Source organism: Cryptomeria japonica, chromosome 4, assembly GCF_030272615.1.
Source record: "Cryptomeria japonica chromosome 4, Sugi_1.0, whole genome shotgun sequence".
Classification (NCBI taxonomy): domain Eukaryota; kingdom Viridiplantae; phylum Streptophyta; class Pinopsida; order Cupressales; family Cupressaceae; genus Cryptomeria; species Cryptomeria japonica.
This window is the reverse complement of record NC_081408.1, coordinates 1,309,262-1,332,952: the sequence shown is the minus strand read 5'-3', so window position 1 is coordinate 1,332,952 and position 23,691 is coordinate 1,309,262.

The window sequence follows — 23,691 nt, the reverse complement described above, 5'->3', positions numbered from 1 at the left end:
GAGATTAAATAGTTAATAATGTTATTTTAATTATTTTGATTAATAGCGATTTGATTATTTGGTTATCCAATATTTAATTTAATTTATTGGATTCTTACCTTTTGGGTATTTAATTATTTGATATTTAAATGTTTACTTATTTTAATGATGATTTAATATTTATTTAATATTTATTGTTTATCTTATATTGTGGTTTTATATTTATTTGTGATTTGACCTTTTATTGGTATTTATTTATTTATTTATTTATTTAACCACCTATGGTTTAATATTTATTTGGTATTTAATATTTATCTAGCTCTTTAAATTCATTTATGAGCCTTTGGTTTATTTAATTTAATTTCCCCATTTGATTTATTTAATTGTGGCTCGTGTTTTATTTATTAGTTTGACTTTTATATTAAGTGGGTGGTATAAATACACTTTATAATAAAATGATTAAATATTCCCACCTCATTGTAAAAGAATGATTTATATTTATCTTACCTACCCTCTTCTCTTATTTGTTGAATTTGAAAAGGGAGGTAAAATTATATTATATGGTGGGGTTGGTAAAATGTATTATACATTGGAATATTTTGATTGGCCAAGATTGAGGCTAGGATTTTGGTTATTGTTTGGCTTTTTATTTTCATTCCTGTGATGTGTTTTGAGGGGGCTTCTTCTTTTGCAAAATATTATCTGCAAGATTTCCCTTTGGGTTTTGGATTGGATTGTTGCTAGAGTTTCTTGGTTTGGCTTTTGGATTTGGATGGAGCTCTACCTCAACTTTCATCCATCACTCAGGGTGCAGGTTGGGTTCCTTGTCTTTTGTTTATTTTCAACTTTAAAATTTCTCTTTGTATGCTCTGTGTCCGAAAAAGCCTTCCGGGAGCTGGGTATGAAATATTTGGTTTATTGTAGTTTTCCAAATAAATATATGGCAAAGAAAAATTTATATTATATGGGTGTTTGTATATTTGTATTGGAGAAATATTTAGTGTCCTATATATTGTTGGTCACGGCATTGGAAAGTCTAGATTCTTGGCTGCTTGTTTTGAGATCCTGTGTCATTGTCTGGATCATGTGATTGGTGTTTTGTTTGGTGTAGTATTGGCCTTATCTGTTGTTGGTAGAGTTACCTGTGTATTTCAAACTCAAAATAAGTCTATGTGTGTGAATTTTGGGTCTCCCAGTTATGGATATGTTTTATTAAACTTTGTTCTATTTATTTCTTATTGCTTGTTGGTTATGGGCGACTCTATGTATATGTTTTTTTGAAGCCTTCTGTTTCAAATTTAATTTTTAATCTCTGTTGAAAGTTCTATGTTTTTCCATCTCTTTTATGCAAAAGCGTTAACTCTACATATGCGTTGTCTTTTGGTTGCATTTTTGTTGTCCTTTCTTGCATTTGTGTTGTCTATTGTTGCATTTGCACTGTATATTATTGCATTTTCACTATCTTTAGGTGTATTTGTGTTTTCTTTTGTGCAAAAGTGTTGTCCTTAAGTGCACAGGCGTTAAACTATTAACACGGGTGCTAACCTGCAATGCATAATCGCTAAACTTAAGTGCAAAAGCATTGTTCTGAATCACAAAAGCGTTGTTCTGCCTGTCTTTGGTGTTTTCACTGTTTATTCAGTCAGATTTGGATTTTCTAGTTTGGTTTCATTCCAAAGGCTTTTTGGGGTTTTTGTAGATATTTTCCAGCTACTACTACTTATCAGTTTGATGCGATTTTATGTTTTATAAGGTGAAACATTCTTGACTTATTTATTGTTGAAGATTTGAGTCTTTATTATATTGAGATGTTGAAATGGAAAAATGGTATTGTTGTGGAGACAGCAAGATAGTAATGTTGTGGAGACAACAAGATGATATTGTTGTGAAGACAACAGAATTTGATATGCTTTATTGATGGAATATCTCTTATTTGATATAGATTTCCACATCGAGGCTCATTTTGCATTATGATGGATTTCAGCCCTTTGTGCTCTTTATCTATGGTTTTTCCTTGTATGTTTTATGTGTTGTTGGGTTGCATGATGAAGTTATGGATCTCTTCTTTGAATTTGAAATGGAGCCTCTTTTCTATTGTTGTTTTGGAGCATGTTAGGAGGAGTGGGCTTCCTTGCGATGACTGGGGTCATGAGAGATAGGCTTGTATGAGGTTCCTTGTAAGAATGCATGAAGTCTAGACCACCAGGGTACATTGGACTTTTTTATGATTTATAGACAAGTGATAACATTGATAATGAATTAATTGGGATGGGTAATTAGAACTCATTTAAACAAGATAATTAATAGTTTGAGCCTCATGGCTTATTCCTAGGGAGGATGTTTTAGGATAAGCATGAGAGGGTCGTGAAGACGGTAAGTCAAATCTCCCTTGATTCTCTCATGGGCATAAATGGCTCCACATGTCTGTCGGGGTTATCTCGCGAAGTGTTGTGTTTGGAAATATTATGGGGGAGGATAGCATCTGATGACACTCTGCTCCTACATGTGTCATTTGCTTGAGATGTATTGATGCCTTGTTGATTTGTGCACCTCAGGGAGTTTATATTTGTGCTTCCTTGTGATGGTTCTTGGTTGAGTGTCCTTGTCTTGTTAAGTCTCTTTGGTTTTAAGTGTCAGCCTATATGTAGAGTGTGTTTTGGGACCTTGTGTCATCTCCTAGCACAGGGGGTGGTTCTTTTGGTTCCACATGGTCAGGTGGTTTGTGCTTTTAAACCATTGGGATGCTCCTACCTTTGGATTCTTCTTGTGTGGATGAGGATGCTTCTTCAGATAGTTCATGGATAATAAGTGCAAAAAGAATGTAAATGATGATGTGATTTATGTAATGAAATTCTTATGTAATAGTTGTAAAAGTAGTCATGCTTATGAGAAATGATTATGTTGTTCTAGTTATAGTGATAACTTTTGGTTATAGTTTATTATTGTAATGATGGATCTTCAGTTGTATTGCAACGTGTTTATATTAAATGAAATGGATGCATGAGATGTGAATAAGTATTATGGCTTAGACTTAAATTATGCCTTTTGTATTCTTGATGATCCATGTTAAAAGGAAATGGTGTAAATATTATGATAATGGTATTAGTCTTGAAATGATGTCTTAAACTAATGCTTGACTTGAAGAAATGCTATGCCTTGGTAGGATGTATGAGTACGAGTAATATTGGAAGATATCTTAGGATATGTTTATGAGTTGTGAGTGAAGAATTTGAACTTATAGTATCATACTTCGTAGTCAGTGATCTAATGATTGAATTGAAATATTATAATGCTTGGGATGTAGTTGAATGTTTCTTATGAAAATATTGTATGGATGTTCTTAATGAATTAATTACTAATCTTATTAATGGAAATTACTAGTAAGTGTATGGGTAGACGGTAAAATGAATGCTTGTCTTTTAGGAAAGAATTAGACAATATTACATGATATGGTTTAAGATTATATCTCCAATTGGTGGATGCTATTAGTTGTTATGGAATTAGGATATTGTATCTTAGTTCGTGTTGAGATGAATTCGTGTAGTTACCTGATTTGTAGTGAGATGATTGATTATTAATTGTTATAGTGTAAGAGATTTTAGGAATATTAAATGAGCTGTGGGTTAAATGTTTAGGGAGACTTTGAGATTATTGCCTTATGTACTTTGAGAATCATGATGAAGTAATAAGCATGCTAGGAGCATAGAATCATAAATGCTTATGTGGAAGCTAATCGTAAATGGAAATTGTGTTAATGTAATATAAGGGTTAATCTTGGTATGTGAAGGGTGATGTTAATAGTCGAAGGTTGGTTAATGGTAATAGGAACATTTGGACTTGGTGTATAAAATGAACCTAATAGAAAAAGGGAAAAAGCTATGTATTGAAAGATAGAATCTCATATTAAATGAAAGATGAAGAAGGCTGCATATCATGAGTGTTAGGTATTGCTATGATGCACCTATGTGTGTATAATGATTAAGATTATGAGGTATTGATCTGGATGAAAGTAAATGGTTATTGCTTATTTAGGTAGATTAAGTAATGGCGTTGAGATACCTTAGGGAGTTAGTAGAAATGATTTATTGTATTCCGCTTGCATAATTGGTTGAATAGATTGGGTGAATTATTCTATGTTCATAACACTTAAATTTTGTTGTGTTCTCGTTCCATTGCTTAAGTGATGTTATGTGTTGTATTGTTAAAAAAAAATTAAATTGGTGTGATTTTAGCTATATTTCTCTGGGATATTTTGCTAGGCATTACAACACATCAACACGTGTCCCTCCCTTTTACAACTCATTTTTGTGTCTTATACATTTTATATTTACTATTTCAAGAGTACAAACATTTGGAGGCCATAACTTGAGAATTGTGTGTCCTATTGACAATCCGTTTGAAATGCCAAAAATCTTGCAAAGTTCTCTATTGCCTCATAAGATGATATGTCTCTTGTGTTATTTTTTTCTTACTCTTTAATGTATATAGTTATTATATTTTATTATTATATATGGTATTATATGAACTCAAAACATTCCAGTGATGCTTATAATTAATACTTATTGATAAACCATTGACTAAATTATTAATATATATATATCACAGCCACCAACGTCTTCACCCTTGAACACAAGTGAAAAGAAACTAATTTCAATACTAACATTTCCTATTATGTTTTTGTAGACTTGAAAAAAAAACTCCAATGATCCATAAAGGCATTTTGTAATATTTTGTTATGAACAATACTATTTGTAATATAATGGTAACAACATTTTTTAAAGTTGCACTGCCCAGTGACAATAGAATGGACCACTACTGACGGGAAGAAGAAATAGAAGTAGCATCACACTCTTTATTTCTCATATTGATGGATATTTGTGTTAAATTTTTTGCATAGAAGAATACATATCTAGCAGGAAAAAGAAGACAAACTTGCAGAAAAAAATAAAGAAGAAAAACAGAACTGCAAGAATGAAATTATATTAATTCGTTGTGTCTAATTTACAATCTGTGGAATGCATGATTTATAAAAAGTTAACCAGGGCCTACCACTTTCAAGGAAGAAATTATGGAGGAAACCCAGACATAACAATTGCATTAAACAAAGCTTGCAGTGAAAATGGTGGTAATAACTTGTTGTTCAAGTCTTGGTTAGGCTTACATACAAGCATGAAAATAGAAGATCATCGTAAGTCTACTAGAGAATCCAATCATCAATTTATCATCATAAACTAAGGAGAAGACTGGAGTCAGATTCATGAATTATGGAGGTAATAGAAGTTGTTACGCTAACACCCCGCCTTAAGCCTAACTAAGGAGAAAAGAGGAAAGAGGAAAGAGGGAAAACCTAGTGGGAACAAAAACCCCCCTCAAAATTACAAAGATGCAATTATAGGAAATGCAGAAGAAAATCCTTTGAGAGACAAGAAAAGTGTGAACAACTATCGAATGATGAATGTCATAGTGCTAAATGAAGAACCTCCTCAAAAGCCAAGATGATGATCAAGATCAAGAATCTACATGAGTACCCTCAATGACACTACTCGAACAATGATTAGATGGCAAAGAAAGCAAAAACATCTCACATTCGAAGATGCATGTGGCACATGAATCTGCACAAGTGACCCCAACGATACTACTCAACCATGCAATAAGAAGCTACTAGTCGAAAATACAGGTGCCAATAGTGAACGAATCAAACTTGAAACAAAACCAAGAAGCATTAGCACTAACACTAGAAAACCTCCCTCATAATATAACAAAGGAGAAACAAGATAAGTCCACTGAAATGATGTGTCACAAAGGAGAAGATGAAGGAAAGGCTCATGCAACCAAGAGCATGAACAAAGGAAGCAATGAGCATGCTCTAGAAACAAAGGTTTACGTCCACTTCCAGTCTTCATAAATATGCCTGCAAATAATTTGTCCTTCCTCCTAGCTCTTAGGGTTGTGGTACCATGTAGAATTTTGCAGCTGCATAGGAATAGATCTAGCAAAAAAATAGAAACAAAACTTGTAGAATAAAAACAGAGAAAAAAATAGCTCTAAATAGATCTAAATGGAATTCTCTTGTATTACAATTACACTAATTGCATGAATATAAATACAATTATTGAACTCCTATAAGAGATGAAATTACGAAGGAGAGCAAAGTAATTTCTGAAGGAGGCAAAGTTAAAACTAAAACTCTTTGTTATTAGCTTAGATATATGCAATGCATGAGCAACAATCTCTCCATGAATTATGGAGATAATAGACAATGCATGAGCAATAGTCTCTCTATGAATTACGGAGATAATAGACTTCAAGTTGCACTAACACCCCCCCTTAAGCCTAACTAAGGAGAGATTTGGGTCCTAGCAACAAAGCTTTATTAGGTACCCAATTACAAAGAAGGTGAAAACCCAAGTGAGAAAAACTCCTAGCCATTATTCAAACTAAAGAAGAAAGTTGCAAACTGCAAATGAATCCACATTGTAACAGGATTGTACAGAATCATAGAAACCACTGCATGAGTACCTCTAGGATACTTTGAAAATGCAGTTGTACATATTCTGTATTGCTCAAATGGATGAACAAATAGGTTCACGGTCTCTGAATATAGAAATTGATCATCTGAAAAAGATATGAATCTGCAGAAATGTGCTCCAAGCTGAAGAACTACAAACATGACCTCTGGTTGGGATGATGCCATTGTATATTCATTTCTCAATAATGTCCCACGAGAAAGAAACTCTGGAAGCACTCAAGGATGCGACTTTGGAATCTCATGTAGTCAAAACCCTGCCAGAAAGAATCTCTAGGAGAAAAAAAAGTTCCAACATTGGAATCTCATGTAGACAAGAATTTAGAACAAAAGAACTTTTTTGGCTGTCAATTGGAGGAAGAGTGCATAGCAACTTTAATCTTCTATTTATTTAAGAAACTTATTAAAAGAATCCTATGCTAGATGCATTAAGAAAAACCCCATAGAACCTTTCTAAAAGTTTAATTTTTACAAAGCCCCAAATTTTCTAGATCTTTATCATGTTGTGCTTGCGAAGCACATACAATTTTAAAAAATCCATATGAGAAAAAAGCAAGGAGCGTGCAAAAATTAAGGAAAGAATATGCATGCATCTAGAAATAGAGGTCTACATAGCTTCCATGGTACAAGAAGACAAACTTGCAGAGAAATGAAGAAGAAAAACAAAACAGCTGAAATTGAAATTCTATTATTAATTCATTATCTTTTTACAATATCCTGAAAGCATGATTTATACAAAATTTGAACCAAAGCATGAACATAAATCATGCATAAATTGATGAAATAGAATGTTTGATAAGTAGGGTTAACTCCTCAATTGGATCAGAATGGAAGAGCTTCCTTTGTTAGTTTCACCAAACAAAACATGCAACCAAAGTTTCACTAATTTGACTAACATGCAACTACAGTTGCACCTTCAGTCACATCACAAATCACGGCGGGAGACGAACAGTTTTAAAGTTGCACTAACAAACCTTTGTTGGAGTTAAGATAACTCCAACACCCCCCACCCCTTAATTCCAACTAAGGATAAATAAGCCTAATAAAAGGAAAGAGGAAAGAGGGAAAACCTTGTGGGAACAAAACCCCCCCTCAAAATTACAAAGATGCAATTATAAGAAGTGCAGGATAAAATCCTTTGAGATATAGAAAGGTGTGAACAACTGTCAAATGATGACTACCATAGTGTTGAATGAAGAACCTCCTCAAAAGCCAAGATGATGATCAAGATCAAGAATCGGCATGAGTGCCCTCAATGACACTACTCAAACAATAATCAGATAGCAACCAAAGGAAAACATCTAACATTTGAAGATGTACGTAGCACATGAATCTATACGAGTGACCCCAACGACACTACTCAGCTAAGCAAGAAGAAGTTGCTAGTCGAAAATACAAGTGCCAATAGTGAACTGGTCAAACTTGAAACAAAACCAAGAAGCATTAGCACTAACAGTAGAAAATCTCCCTCATAATATGACAAAAGAGAAACAAGACGGGTCCACTGAAATGATGTGTCGCAAAGGAGAAGATGAAGGCAAGGCCTATGCAAACAAGAGCATGAACAAAGGAATCAAGGAGCATGCTCTAGAAAGAAAGGTTTACATCATCTTCCATTCTTCAGAAATTTGTATGCAAATAATTTGTCCTTCCTCCTAACTCTCAGGCTCTGATACCATGTTCAATTTTCTGCATAGCAGAATACAAATCTATCTGGAAAAAGAAGACAAACTTGCAGGAAAAAAATAGAGAAGAAAAACAAAGCTGCAAGAATGAAATTATATTAATTCATTATGTCTAATTGAAAATCTGTGGAATGCATGATTTATACAAAGTTAACCACCGCTTTCAAGGAAGAAATTACGGAGGAAATGCAGATATAACAACTGCATTAAACAAAGCTTGCAGTAAAAATGACGGTAATAACTTGTTGTTCACCTTGGTTAGGCTTACATACGAGCATGCAAACATAAGATCACTGTAAGTCTACCAGAGAATCAAATCATCAGTTTATCACCATAAACTAAGGAGAAGACTGGAGACAGATTCGTGAATTACAGAGGTAATAGAAGTTGTTACGCTAACAATTTGTCTTTTACATAGTAGGAAAAGGAAAGCATACTTTATAGTTCAAAGTTGAGGATGCGTGAGACTATCATCACTATTCAAGTACAAATCACCATAACTATACTATATACACAAGCTTTTTCAAACTATGTAAGTGAAGGAAATAATTTACAATACATCTTGTGCAATATATAATATGTCTATTGCAATAAGGATACCATAGACATCTCGACTTAAAATACCAAACATTTGAACTATATTGTTGAGGGAGCTGGATGAATGGTCGTGGTGGAGTCATAGCAGTGGTTATCATTAGCCTTCGGAGCAGGTGGTGGTGGTGACTTTCCTGGTTTTCTCTCTGACTTCAAAGCATCAGCAGTGCTTCCAGGAGAACAAATCTTATATTCTTTCATTCCACCGAACCCTGGAGCAGAAACAAAAAGACTCATGAATTAGTATAACCTCAAACAAAGTTACTATGCATCGTATTGTAGGGCTATGTAAAAAAATATAAGGTATAGAGACAGCAAGAGATAATTTCTTAAATATCTGAAGAAGAATAACCATTTTCCCTATCCTAATTAATCAAGAAACTGAGGAAACATGATATGATGACTTGCCTGTTCTAGCAGTGTTTCCTGAAACTACTATAATTGCAAATACAAGACAGAATATCATCTTCTTTTTCCCTTCCATAGCTTTAAAATTGTATACAAACATCCTGCAGGAGAGGTGGGCTTCTTGTAGCACATGGGAGGGAAGCATACGTCAATCTTTTACTGTAACGAAAGCTATACGCTTTCAAAGAAACTGCAATTTTTTAAACTATTGATTAGATTAGTTCCCCTTATATGGCAATAAATTATGATTTCATTGCTCCTCTGGAAATGAAAATTCTCTGGCCAACCATTTATATGCAAGTATTGGTTTTGATTCATTTCAATTGGGTCAATGTGATTACTTTGTTGTCTCAATTTTAGCTTAGTGCGCAAGCCTGAGTAGATTTCTAACTCATGGGTTGTTTGAGATATTTAAGATTGAATATGACTAGCACAGGCATAGGCGTGCTGATCACATCTCAAATTCAATGGGCTTCTCATTACCTGCACCACTGCATATGTACCTTAATTACGTAAGGGACATTGTGGATCAGAGTGACAAAAAGGAATCTGAGTGGCGAAAATATAATTGAAAAACATTTCAAAATAGGAATCTGAAAATGCAATTGATAGAGATTAAGTGAGATGACAGAAGAGGTGGTGAGCGATGGTCATTACCGGCACCGCTGCATAAGTACCTTAACTGCGTAAGGGAGATTGTGGATAGGAGTGATAAAAAAAATTTGAAAAAAAGGGAAATTCGACAAAATAAAATTGTAAAATATTTCGAAATAGGAATCTGAAAATGCAATTGACAGAGATTAAGCAAGCAAGAGGACAGCAGAGGTGGTGAGCGATAGTCATTTGTCCGACATGACATTATTAAAATGAGAGTGGCATATTAACATAATAATAATAGGAGAGAGCATTTGACATGTGGAGGGAATTATTGTGCGTATAAAAATATTTATAAAAGTATTAAGAGTTATTTTAAAGAGATTATAGTGGGGTGTGGTCAAGTTGATGAGTTATTTTGTTTTCATGATGGAGACCATGTGTAAAAAAAATTTTAAGACATCTTATTATTAAATGATATGAGTATTAATTAATCTAAAAATTTGTGACTATAAAAAAAAATCTATTTTTTTTAATGTTCTGAATGATTTTCTAGTGAAAATATATAAACAAAGTTTTCGTATATTAAAACTTATTTGTTAATTTGAAGATTTATTTTTCGTCTTTTGTATATATTTATGTTTTTTAACAAGTGTTGTGTTTCTTCATTAGAAGTCAATAAGAGGGCATGTATGGATGTACATAGCTACCATTTGAGTTTTATATGTGGTGCTTATTCTATCTCATTGTGCTGGTCATCTTTGAGAAAAGAATAATATAATTAGTGGATTTGAGTCAAACAACATGTTTTGCTCTAGCAACTTCATATAATTATAGTTATTTTTGTGTACAAGTTTATAGACGCTTTTGCTTTTTACTTTATAAGAAATATATTCTTTACAAACATGTGTCATCTAGTTATCCCTATAGTTATTTTGTTCTTTTGTTGCACGTGCTTTTCATTTTAAATACTTTATGTTTTCCTTTGTGTATGTTTCCTATCCTTCATAAATTTATTAATTTGTTCTTCAAAAAATTTCTTCACTACTTGTGTGTTCTTTGTCTTTTAGTGACAACAACTTTCATATTTAACAAAAAAAAATATTCCATTATGATTTAATAGATGACCAAGCCTTGTTTTAAGCGTTGTTTTAAGGGTCTCATTTTGTCATAGGTAGAGAATTTTCTAGAAATGGCATTGATTATATTTTATTTCTCTCTTTCTACTATTATTACATGACATGCACAAAATGAGTTCTAAAATAAGTTTAAATACTTTGATCTAGGCATCATATTGTTAATGTTGATTCAACGATAAAATATAAATGACTTATAAAAAAAAGCATAGGAAAGGGCACTAAAATAAAAATCACTAGCATCACATCCTATCTAGCCATGTCAAAGTAGAAGCTTTAGAACTATAATGCCGCAAACTAACACCCAATGCATTATCAACTACAAAAGATGGATAAAAAATTTTGTGTTGCAAGTGTAATAATCACATATCACATTCCATATGTCATGTGCACAAGGTATCATTGTTGGGTATAACACAGAATAAGTGGTTTTCAATATGTCAACAGATGTATGTTGTGCAAGAATGAATAAGAAAGTATCAATCACATTTTGTTTTATTTTAAATTTCCATGTGAGGTTGGGCAAAGGATCCCCAACCCATTACTTGTCAACTAGATTTGGGTTGGAGATTTAAGGGATTTTGTTTCTAGCTGGTCTCTCCCTTCAAATAATCTCCTTATTATAGATATTTGGTGGTGGGTCTTTTTCCATTCAAGTCGGTATCTGTGGAAAGAAAGAAACAATATAATATTTTGGGATAGGAAGAGATGTTGGGAGGTGCTTGTTGCTACCATAATATATAATATAAAGGAAAATATGAGCTTCTTTAAGAAATGCAATCACTCTAGTCTCCACTTGGCTTTGGACTGGTAGGTGGCTAAAAACTACTGCTCATCAAACTCTTTGGCCAAACTTTTTGTTCCACCTATTCATTTTAAAAACTCAATCAAATGGCCCCCCTAACACTAGTTGGTTGAAGTTGAACATTAATGGCCCATCCAAGGTTGGGTGGATGGGAGTGATGTCATTTGCGACCATAGAGGTAATTTCATGTTGTCTTACACGGCCAACTTGAGAATGCAAATGTCTAGTTTTGTGGAGGTGGCTTCTATTTATTATGGTCTAATTATTATCAATGAAAGAAAGTAAAATCAAATAATAATTGAAGGTGATTCAAGAGACACTATCCTTCTTGTCAAGAATGAAGCTACTCTAAAATGGAAATGTGAAGACTTCGTGGCCAAGTGTAAGACCCTCATTCCAATAATTAGCCATGTTCACCTTTATCACACGAGAAGGGAAGGCAACAATGTTGCAGATAGGTTGGCATAAATAGGACCGTTGATTCAAACGGAACCTAATACATGTGAAGAATTCAAGAGTAAACAAAAGCTCTAGCAGAAAAGTGGTTAAAGGGAATTTGGATAGTTTTGTCAAGGACATACAGGTTTTTGACTCAAAGCTCTCTATGAATTTTTCATAGGACTAGCAAAAAGGGGAGGTTAAGATTGGAAAGGTCACCTTCAAAGTCACACTGGATTTGATTACAACCATTAGTGGGCTTCCACAAGATGGGAAAACCTTCCCTAAGAAGCTGAAGAGCTCTTATAAAGAGGAATTTAAATGATTTTTCAAGGCAGGTGAAGGGGTATCGAGTCTAGAAAGTGGGTATAGCAAGGAAGAACTCCTTGATAAATGGAAGGATGTGGCCCTGTTGTTGATGAAATTATTCAACTTGGATGGACTCTATAAAATATTTCACACTTATATTTTCCCTATGTTAAACCACCTAAGGTATGCCATTCATATGACACTTAATAGTTTGGTCTTCATTATCTCAATCGGTTGCTAGAGCTAAAGATAAAAATTCTATGCCCCTCCATTAGGGTTTTATTTTTAGACTTTATAATTTTTACCTTACTTTAACCCCTTCTGGTGCGTCCCTCTCAAATCCTCACAACTTCTTTGTTGGACATAAATTTAGTGATTGAGATTTCTAGGGCCCCTTATGGAAAAAACCAACCTTGCTATTGGTTCCTCTTCTGAACCTAAGCTTGTTCCCACTCACTTTAACCCCATTAGAGAAGTGAAGCATAAGCCCTCTTCTACTCCACCTCCTAATAAAATGGAGGCATTATAGTTGGTCGAAGAAGAGGTTATTGAGGATTTCAAGTCTTCTTATTATTTGGAATCCAAATTTTCTCTTGCAGTTTCTTAGGAGGTTGCACCCCTCCCCCTTAAGAAAAAGACTCCTAATCCTAACAAGAGCCCCCTTAATTTAGAGTCTTGTATCTCAAAGCTAGAGGAGATTGTGGAGTGAAAAGAAATAGTGATCAAATGGATCATTTTGTAGTGAGGCTATGGTATGCGCAGGGGCAAAAGCAAAAAAGTGGGTTATGGATTTAAAGGATGAAAGCATCTGGGAAGCAGCAAGAAATATGGTTGGGAAATTGGAAAATTGGGAGAATGTTGAAAGGATGATAAAATATCTTTAAGAAAAGGTGTCACAAAGAGAAGACAAAAGGATGGTGTAGGAATTAAAGGGGAACTAGGATATCCTTAAAGGAAAATTTGAGGAGATGTATAGTTATAGTCATGAGAAGGTTAAAAAAAAAAGGCTTCTCTGAAAGATATACAACAAGAAATTGACTGCAGGAAAGCCAAAAGGAAGAGACACATTTTGTCCCCTTCAACATTAATGGAGTCCCCTACTTTCATGATTAAAGACACTCTAGATTTGGCTACTCCAAACTCTACAAAATATTCTAATAAAAAAATTAATTTCTTTGACAATGTCCTTGGTTTATACAAGAGTTGGCGAGAAGGCAATGCCTCCACCCCACAAGCCATCTCTTCATGTCTTCGGAGGTTGGCTGATTTTGGTGTAGTTTTTTGTTATTGGTTCTATCTCTGATTTTTAGTGCTTAGTGGTTCTATATTGTTTTTTATTTTTTGTGTTTTGTGTTAGCTAGGTGTGCATTTTTCATGCGCCCAAAATGGTTCTTTGTTGTAGATATGTTAAGGTCTGGGCCTAACCCACTTTCTATTAATTAGAATAGATGAAATTGTTAGAGGAATAAATTTAGTTATATGAAAGTAGTGATATATTTTTATTGATAAATGTGTTTTGAGTTGATATGAATAGATGATCGGAAGATTGTTAATAATATTAAGTTTGTGATTATCTACTTGCATATTACTACTATTATGTTATGTTCAATAGATCAAAATAGCTAAAGGGCATTGACAATGTTTAGCTTGTAGATTACTACTATTATCCTATGTAAAACAAATCAAAATACCTACAGGATGATAATTTTCAGTTTGTAATATTTTCCTTGTATATTCTCAAAACTTGTAAAGTATAATATTGTAGATTGAAATTAGTAATAACTTATTTCTAACATCCTTTTGGTTTGTGCCAAAGAATTTTGAGTTGGTGCTCAAATGTAAAATTTTGTGTTTATAAGAATTGGTGCTCTCAAGCAAGGAAGTTGGTGATTCCTTTGGGTTGGTTCCTTAAAATAATTATATACAATTTTTATAAGGCTAGATTAGGATAATAGATTCTAGCGGCATTCATCACTGTGGTTTTTCCCATTTTAGGTTTTCTACGTATTTCATGTGTTGGATCCTATGTGTGGCTTCATTATTTTTAGTTATAATTTTAATTTTTTTAGTTTATGAAAAATATCTCATTTTTGAAGGGTCTAAAACTTTAATCTACTATTGTTTCACCCCCTCCCCCACCTCTTAGTAGCAGCATCGTGTTCTACAATTGGTGTCAAAATCTGGTACTTGAAAAGGCTTAATCAACTTAAGTAGATCTTGGATATAGAACACATGGTTGTTTAGAAGAATCCTCCTCAAATAAGAAACCTTTATTTGATGGTACTAATTATGTTTTTTTAAGAATTAGAATGGAGATTTATTTGTCTTCTTTGGGGTTTGATGTATGGATGTCTATTGTAAATGGTTATAAAATGCCTAAAACTCCTTTAAATAATTGTGTGGAAGAGAGAGAGCATGAAAATAATGCTAAGGCAAAAAATGCAATTCCTTGAGGTTTATCTATTATTAAGTTTGTTAAAGTAATGTATTGTCAAACTACTAAAGAAATTTGGGACAAACTAAAGAATATCTATGAAGACAGTGCCAAAGTGAAGCAAGCGAAGTCACAAACATACAAGGTGAATTTTGAAGACATAAAGATGAAATAAGAAGAACAAATTGTTTTCTATCTTCTAAGGATTGATGAAATATTTAATTCAAGTGAAGATCTTGGAGAGGATATAAAATATTCTATTATCGTTTAGAAGGTGTTAAGATCATTTCCTTCAAGATGTGATTCTAAGATCTCATCAATTGAAAAAGAAAGAGATCTCATTAAAATCATGATGGCTAATCTAAATGGCATATTCATAGCATATGAGATGAGGATGGTTGGTGAATATACTTCTAAAAGAGAAGCTTCATTTAAAGCAACAAAGAAAGTAAATAAAGTAAGTTCTAAGTCAGACTGTGATCCTGATGAAGAACTTGCAAATATTTTTAGAAAAATCAAAAAAGGTTTTTGCAAGTACAAAGGGAAGCTACCTTTTAAATGCTTTAATTGTGAGAAGTTTGGGAACTTTGCTACTAAGCTTCCTTATGAAAAAAATGATAAAGATGATCAAGAAGGATTTAAGAAGAAAAACAAAACCCAGTTTTGCTACAAAGAAAGATATTGTTCAACAAGAAAACCTTGTAAATCAAAGAAGAAGACAACACAAATTTAGAAGGCATCAATGTGTATAAGTATGATGCTGAAAACTATGAGACATGATTCATGACAAGGGTTATTCAATGCAACTTATAGTGATATTATTTTGTATGATGTTGAAGAAAGAGAGATAAGTCTTGAAGGTGAATTTTTATGTGCCTTAGAGGAAATCATAAGATTGAATAAGGAGAACAACAAACAAAATATTTTTGCATTCAAAGGACAATGAAACAGTAAAGAAAAAACTTGAAAAAGGTATTAAAAGGAGCATCAGTCTAAAAAATAAAATTGAAGAGGGCAAGAGAAGGGAAGAGGTAATTAATTTTGAAATAATGTTAAAATCTAAAAAACTTTTCAAGTTAGGAAGTGAAGTAGTAGCTTTGAGTAATGAACTTGAAAATTGAAAAGTGTGTTTGAAAGAAGAGAAAAATTTGAGAAGAGTTCTCAAATGTTGGATGAAATGTTAGTCTATCAGAGATTAGACAAAACCAAATTTGTTTTATATTTTGACAAAGGCCAAAGTTCTAGTACAAATAATTATTTTAATATGAAGAATAATAATGATTGCTTTGTTAAGGTCCAAAGGCGTAAAAGTTAATTGCAATGGTGACCTCCTACAAGAAAAATGGTAATGAACAAGTTATGTCCCTATTTTTATGGTTATTGTAACTTTTGCAATTATTTTGGTTATAGAGAAATCGATTGTAGAGCTATATGAAGGAGAAATAGCTTTGTTAGTAGAAAACACTTTGATTTTTTGAAATATTTCAGTGTGATATGTTATAAATGTCAAAATATTGGTAACATTGCAAGATAGTGTAACATGAGTTTTGCAAAATTGAGAAGGAATGGGAACAAATTCTTGAATGGTCCTAAAATTTCAAGAAAAAAGTAGAAAAAGTGTGAAAGAAGAATGAAGGAAAGTCCATGATTGTTCTTGAACTACTTTACATGATAAAAGTATGAATCTATGGATGATAGACAATAGTTTCTCTATTCACAACTAGTGATAAGAGTATGTTTGTTAAGTATATTGATTGGAATGGTGGTGCAATAAAATTTGGTGACAATTCATTATCTTATATTCATGGTAAAGGTTCTTTGAGAATTAATGGTACTTTAGAAACAAATAATATTTGGTATGTAGGACTTAAATATAATTTATTGAATGTTAGTCAAATTTGTGGTAATGGATACTTTGTAATCGTTATTGGTCAAGGATGTTAAATAGGGAAAGCTAAATCAAGAAAATTAATTACTAAGGGAAAATAATAGAAAGTAATGTTTCTGATCTTAGGGAAGTAAATGGTAAAAAAAAAAATTGGGGGCAAGTTGATGAAATTTGACCTTGGCATAGATAGTTAGGACATGTAAATTTTGGTAATCTTGCCAATATTAGTTCTATAAATTCAGTAAGACATATGCATAGAAATTACAAAGTTTAAGAACATTATTTGTAAATGATGTCAACAGGGAAACAAACAAGAGTAAGTTCCAAATCTAAAGAATACTCAAGATCAAAACCCTTATAATTAATTCATACTGATCTTTGTGGTCCCACCAAAATTAAGGGTCTAAAAAATGAAAGATACTTTATGTTATATGTGTATTATTTTTCTAGAATGACATGGGTAACATTTCTAAAAGAAAAATCTAAGGCATTCGAGAGATTCGAAAAATTTAGAACCATGGTTGAAAAAGAAGGTTCTTTGCAACATAAATGCCTTAGATCAGATAGAGGTGGTTAGTTTGTCTCTATTGAATTTAATTAATATTGTGTAAAGCATCGTATCAAAAGACATTGTTTTGTAGCAAGAACACCACAACAAAATGGTGTAGTCAAGAGAAGAAATCAGACAATCAAAAATGACAAGAACTCTACTTAATGAAGCCAAGATGTCTAGTAGGTTTTGGGTGGATATAGTTCATACAATGGTATATACTCTTAAAAGAGTACTATTGAGACTAAACAGTAAGAAAAAATTCTATGAATTATGGTATGGTGACCCTACTTCTATTAAATACTTTAGGGTTTTTGGTAGTAGATGTTTTATTAAAAAGGATGAAGATGGTATGGGTAGTTTTAAATCTAAATGTGATGAGGGTTTATTTCTTTTATATTCCACTCATAATAAGGCTTATAAATGCTATAACAACAGGTTGAAAAAGGTTTTTGAAAGTTCTAATGTAAAATTTGATAAAATTGTGCACAAAGATAACCTTAAAGAACCTATTGATAGAAAAGAATCTAAAAAACTATTATTGAAAAATATTTTAAAAATAATTCTCCCAAACATGTTATTAAAATAGGTACTGAAAATAGTGGTGAGAAAATTTCTGAAAATATTGTTGAAAACACTTCTAAATTTGTGAAAAAGGAAACATCTGAACAATAGATTATAAGACACAAAGATGATGGAATTAAAACAAGAAGAACAACTAAAAAATAAAATGATGAAGAATTTCATCTCTCTTTACTGTCACAACCTAATACATATAATGAAGCCAACAAAGATGAAAGTTGGATCAAAGACATGGAAGAGCAATTGGGTTAAATTGAGAAAAATAAAACATGGTAGTTAGTTCCTATACCTACCAATAAGAATGCAACTGGTGCTAAATGGGTGTTTAGGAATAAACTTAATGAGGATGGAAAAATTATTAGGAATACGACCAGGCTTGTTTGCAAATGGTATGTGCAAGGTGAAGGCATCGATTTCAAAGAGACATTTGCCCCTATAGCCTAACTAGAAGTCATTTGAATGTTCTTAGAATTTTTTATTTATAAGAATTTCAAATTTTGGCAAATGGATGTATAATCAACATTTTTGAATGGGAATTTGGAAGAGGAAGTGTATATAGAGAAGCCAAAAGGTTTTCAATCTCCAAGTAAATAAGACTATGTTTGCAGGTTGAAGAAAGCCTTATGGTCTAAAAAGGGTGTCTCAACCTTGCAATGATAAAAAAAATTGTTCATAAAAGGATATTATCATTATGTGATGATAGGGGTTTGGGAACATCACCATCGACCACAAGGGGTTCATGGGAAGATCCCTTAACTTGGGGGTTTCAATGCCCTCCCCCCTTACTGGCCCCAATTATGTGATAGGTTGGGGCTCTAGGGGATAACTGACCCCAATGGAGGTTTTCGAGGGAAATGCCCCCAAAATAAAATTTCACATATAATTTATCATCTTAAATCTTGACCATTTATCATTAGGTCATAGATTTGATGGTGGATATTTTGAGAGTTGTGCTTTCCATAGAAGTAAATTTTATTTTAAAAGGGTATTGCATTATGACTATTGAATTGTGATGTGTTATCAGAGTTCAATGGCTATCAAGTTGCCTCTAGATCCTGTTGCTAGTACTTTTGTAAGAAGCTTGCTCTAGAAGTATATTATAATATATTGTTGATTTATAAATAATATATTGGAAATATTTGGGAGCATGGGTTTTTTCTCTCGAAAGGGTTTTCCACACATTAATCATTGTGTTATGGTATGCATTCTATTTACATTTATTTTGTTAAGTTTTGGTAACTATTGAAATGATTTGTAAAAGATTTTGAATTACCCTCCTCTCAAGGTTAGTGTAGGAGTTTGTTTAGCTACTTAACATCCTAATAAAATAGGAACCTAAAGCTTGGTATTCTAGACTAGATCGGTATCTTATAAAGTAAGAGCTCAATAGAGGTAATACTAGTAGCAATTTATATATCAAATCAATAGGTGAGAATATGTTTGTCATAGTTGTTTATGTTGATGATATTGTTTTTGGTAGTATAATTATGACAACATAAGAAAATATTTTTCTACTCAAATGCAAATAGAGTTTGAAATGCCTATGATTGGATAGTGTTATTTCTTTCTTGGGTTACAAGTTTCACAATTGGATAAAGGTATATTTCTATCTTAGACAAAGTATGCAAAAGAAATGCTCAAAACGGTTTAGAAAGAGGATAGTAAGCCTATGAATACACCAATGATAAGTGGTTGCAATTTGAGTGAGAATGATGAGTCACCTAATACAAATCAGATAGAGTATAGGTCTATGATAGATTGTTTATTGTATCTTACTGCATCAAGACCAAATATAATGCAAGCAGTCTATATGGTTGCTAGATTTTAATATGCTCGTAAAGTTTGTCATGTTAATATTATAAAAATAATCTTTAGGTATCTAAAAAGAACTATGAAGTGTGGTTTATGGTATCCAAGGACTTGTGATTTTACTTTGATATCCTATACAGATGTAGATTGGGAAGGATCTCTAGATGACAAATGCAGCACTAGTGGTGGTGAATTCTCTTTGGGAGATAACTTGGTTTCTCAGTTGAGCAAGAAACAAATATCTATATCTTTATCTATTGTTGAGGCTGAGTATGTTGTTGTCATTTCATGTTGTACAGGGGTCTTGTGGATGAAACAGACACTTAAGGATATAAAGGTGACTTATGATAAGCCTATTTCAATTCTTTGTGATGATACTAGTTCCATTAAAATCTCTAAGAATCAATTTTTTCATTCTCATACTAAAGATATCTCTATAAGATATCATTTTTTGAGAGAAAAATTTATTCATTATGAAGTCAAACTTGAATGTGTTTCAACTAAGGATTAGTTGGCAAATATATTTACCAAACCCCTTCCTAAGGAGACTATTGAGACTCTTCATCAAAAGCTTGGGTTTGTGGCTACTCCTACTTAGTTTTGTCCACGTGCAAGAATCTACTCTAGATAAGTATTTCATTATCTTATTTGATGTCCCTAGCCCTTTGTCAATGATGTTAAGAAATTGCAGATTTAATTCAATTTTGATGCAAGGTTTCTTGCAGATGATTTGATAGTTGTTGAGGACCCATTTTTTATATGGTTTCATTGTTTTAGATTTATTGTGTTTCCATATTATTGAATTGATTTAGTTTGAATAGGTTTCATTTTTGTAGCTTGGTATTTTTGATATCAATGCCAAAGTGGAAAATTGTTAGAGTTTTTGTTATTGATGTCAACCAATGATGATATTGTTATGAGAAATTGTAGAATAACAACTTGCAATTCTATCTTCTTTGTTGAATCTACACATATAGAGTGTAAGGTTTTATTCATGATCTGCACTAAGTAACAAGATGTTATTTTGAATTTAGTCTAATGAACATCTAACGTTAATTAGAACTAGAGTGTCATGGAATGGAAATCCCTATCTTCTAACAAATCTTTGTAGTTTCCTTCATTTTTTCTTAACAATTTAATTTGTTTAGATTCTTTTTTATCCTTCTTTGAGAATTTGTATTTTAAATGTATTACGTATTTTGATGGATTCTTGATATTTTGTTAAGAATAATAAAATATTAAAAATAATCCTTCTTTTTTCATTCTTCAAATTTTATTGATAATTATTATTATTTGAAAATTTTTTGTTTAAATAATATTATTAAATCTCAATTAATATGTTTATTATTTTAACTATTATATATGAACTCAAATATTCAAGTTATATTTATAGTCAATAAGTATTGATAGACCATAGACTAAATTATTAAAGAATAAATATATATATATAATTAGCAAATTTTGTTTCTAGATTTAAAAACACTTCAATGGACTAGAAAGGCATTTTGTAATATATTTTGTATTAATAATAAGGATTTCAAAAAGTTAATTTTGTAATATCTTGCTATGGACAATGCCATTAGTAATATGGTGGTAATAGCATATTTTAAAGTTACACAGCCCAATGACAATAGAATGACCCTATTATATAGAAGGAAAAGGAAACATATCAAAACCCTTTTTTTTCCATATTGATAGATATTTGTTTTTTACATAAAATGAAAAGAAGACTTTATAATTAAAAGTTAAATTATATGACATTTTTTAAAGTTATAAATCCTCGTGACAATAAAATGGCCTTTTTACATAAGAAGAAACATATCAAACCCTTTTTTGTTAAATTGATAGATATCCATCTTATACATAGAAGGAAAAAGAAATATATTTTATAATTTAAAGTTGAGGATGCCTGAGACAACAATCATAGAATGACTCTATTATATAAAAGGAAAAGGAAACATATCAAAACCCTTTTTTTCATATTGATAGATATCTGTTTTTTACATAAAATGAAAAGAAGACTTTATAATTCAAAGTTAAATTATGTGACATTTTTTAAAGTTACAAAACCCCATGACAATAAAATGACCTTTTTACATAAGAAAAAACATATCAAACCCTTTTTTGTTAAATTGATAGATATCCATCTTATACATAGAAGGAAAAGGAAACATATTTTATAATTTAAAGTTGAGGATGCCTGAAACAACAATCACTAGTCAAGTATAAATAAAATGTCCTTTTTACATAAGAGGAAACATATCAAACCTTTCTTTTTGTTAAATTGATAGATATCCATCTTATACATAGAAGGAAAAGGAAACATACTTTACAGATTAAAGTTGAAGATGCCTGGGACAACAATCACTAGTCAAGTATAAATAACCATAACTATAGTATATTTAATTATTTTCTCAAACTATTAGGGTAAGGAAATAATATACATTATATCTTGTACAATATATAATATGCCCATTCCTATTGCAATAAGCATAGCATAGAAATCTCTGCTTAAAATACCAAAAAATTAAACTATATCTTTTGTGGGAGCTGGATGAATGCTGGTGGTGGAGGCGGGGATACGGATTAGGACTAGAGATCGGAGAGGGTGGTGCATGTGGTTCTCTTCTTGGCTTTCCGAGTGCAGCAGAACTGCTTGTACACATTTCTGCTATTTTGTCTAACTTCAAAGCTTCAGAAGTGTTTCCACGGGGGAAATAATTTGCCTCCTTATCTGCTTTTATTCTACCAAGCCCTGCAGCAGAAACCAGAAGACTCATGAATTAGTATAACCTAAAACCAAGTTACTATGCAGCACATTCTAGGGCTATGTAATGAAACATAAGGTATAGAGACAGTAAGAGATAGTTTCCTGAATATCTTAAGAAGAATGATCGTTTGCCCTATCCTAAATAAGAAACTAAGGAAACATGATTTAATGACTTGCCTGTTCTAGCAGTGTTTCCTTAAACTATCATAATTGTAAACAACAGACAGAATATCATCTTCTTTTTCCCTTCCATAGCTCTAAAAATCTATACAAACATCGTGTTGGAGAGGTGGGCTTATTACAGCAGATGGGAGCGAAGCATACGTCAATCTTTTACTGTAACGACAACTATATGCTTTATTGATTACATTACTTCTATTAATTTGACAACATAAAGTATGATTCTATTGTTCCCCATAAAATGACAGAATCTCTAGCCAATCTTTTATATAAAAGCTATAACAAACTATTTATTATATAAATTAACTATTTGTTTTGATTTCGTTCAATTGGGTTATGATTACTTTGATGTCTCAAATTGAGAAAATGGATAAGATTCATTCCCTTAATATGACAAAAAAAAAAAACACTATGATTTTATTGCCCCATTTGAAACGACAAATTCAAATTGGATCGGTGTGATTATTTTGATATCTCATTTTGAGGTTAGTGGGCAAATCTGAGCAGCTTTCCAACTCATGGGTTGTTTGAGATATTCAGTATTGAATATGATTAGCATAGGCATAGGCGTGCTAATCATATATCAAATTCAATGGGGTTCTCATTACCTACACCACTGCATATGTACCTTAATTGCGTAAGGGAGATTGTAGATCAGAGTGCTAAATAAAATTGAAACACCAGGTATAATGTGAATGGACAAAATACAATTGAAAATATTTCAAAATAGGAATCTGAAAATGCAATTGAGGGAGATTAAGTGAGAGGACAGCAAAGGTGGTGAGTGATAGTCATTTGTTGGACATAGCACTATAAGAATGATCGTTGCATATTAAATTAATAATAGTAAGAGAGATTTATTAAGAAATTAAAGGATTTATTGAACATTTCAAAATATTTATATTTATAAAGGTTTTAAAAATTTATTTGAAAGAGATTATAGTGGGGTTTGGTCAAGTCGAGGGGACATTTTGTTTTCATGATTCAATTGGCTATAAGACATC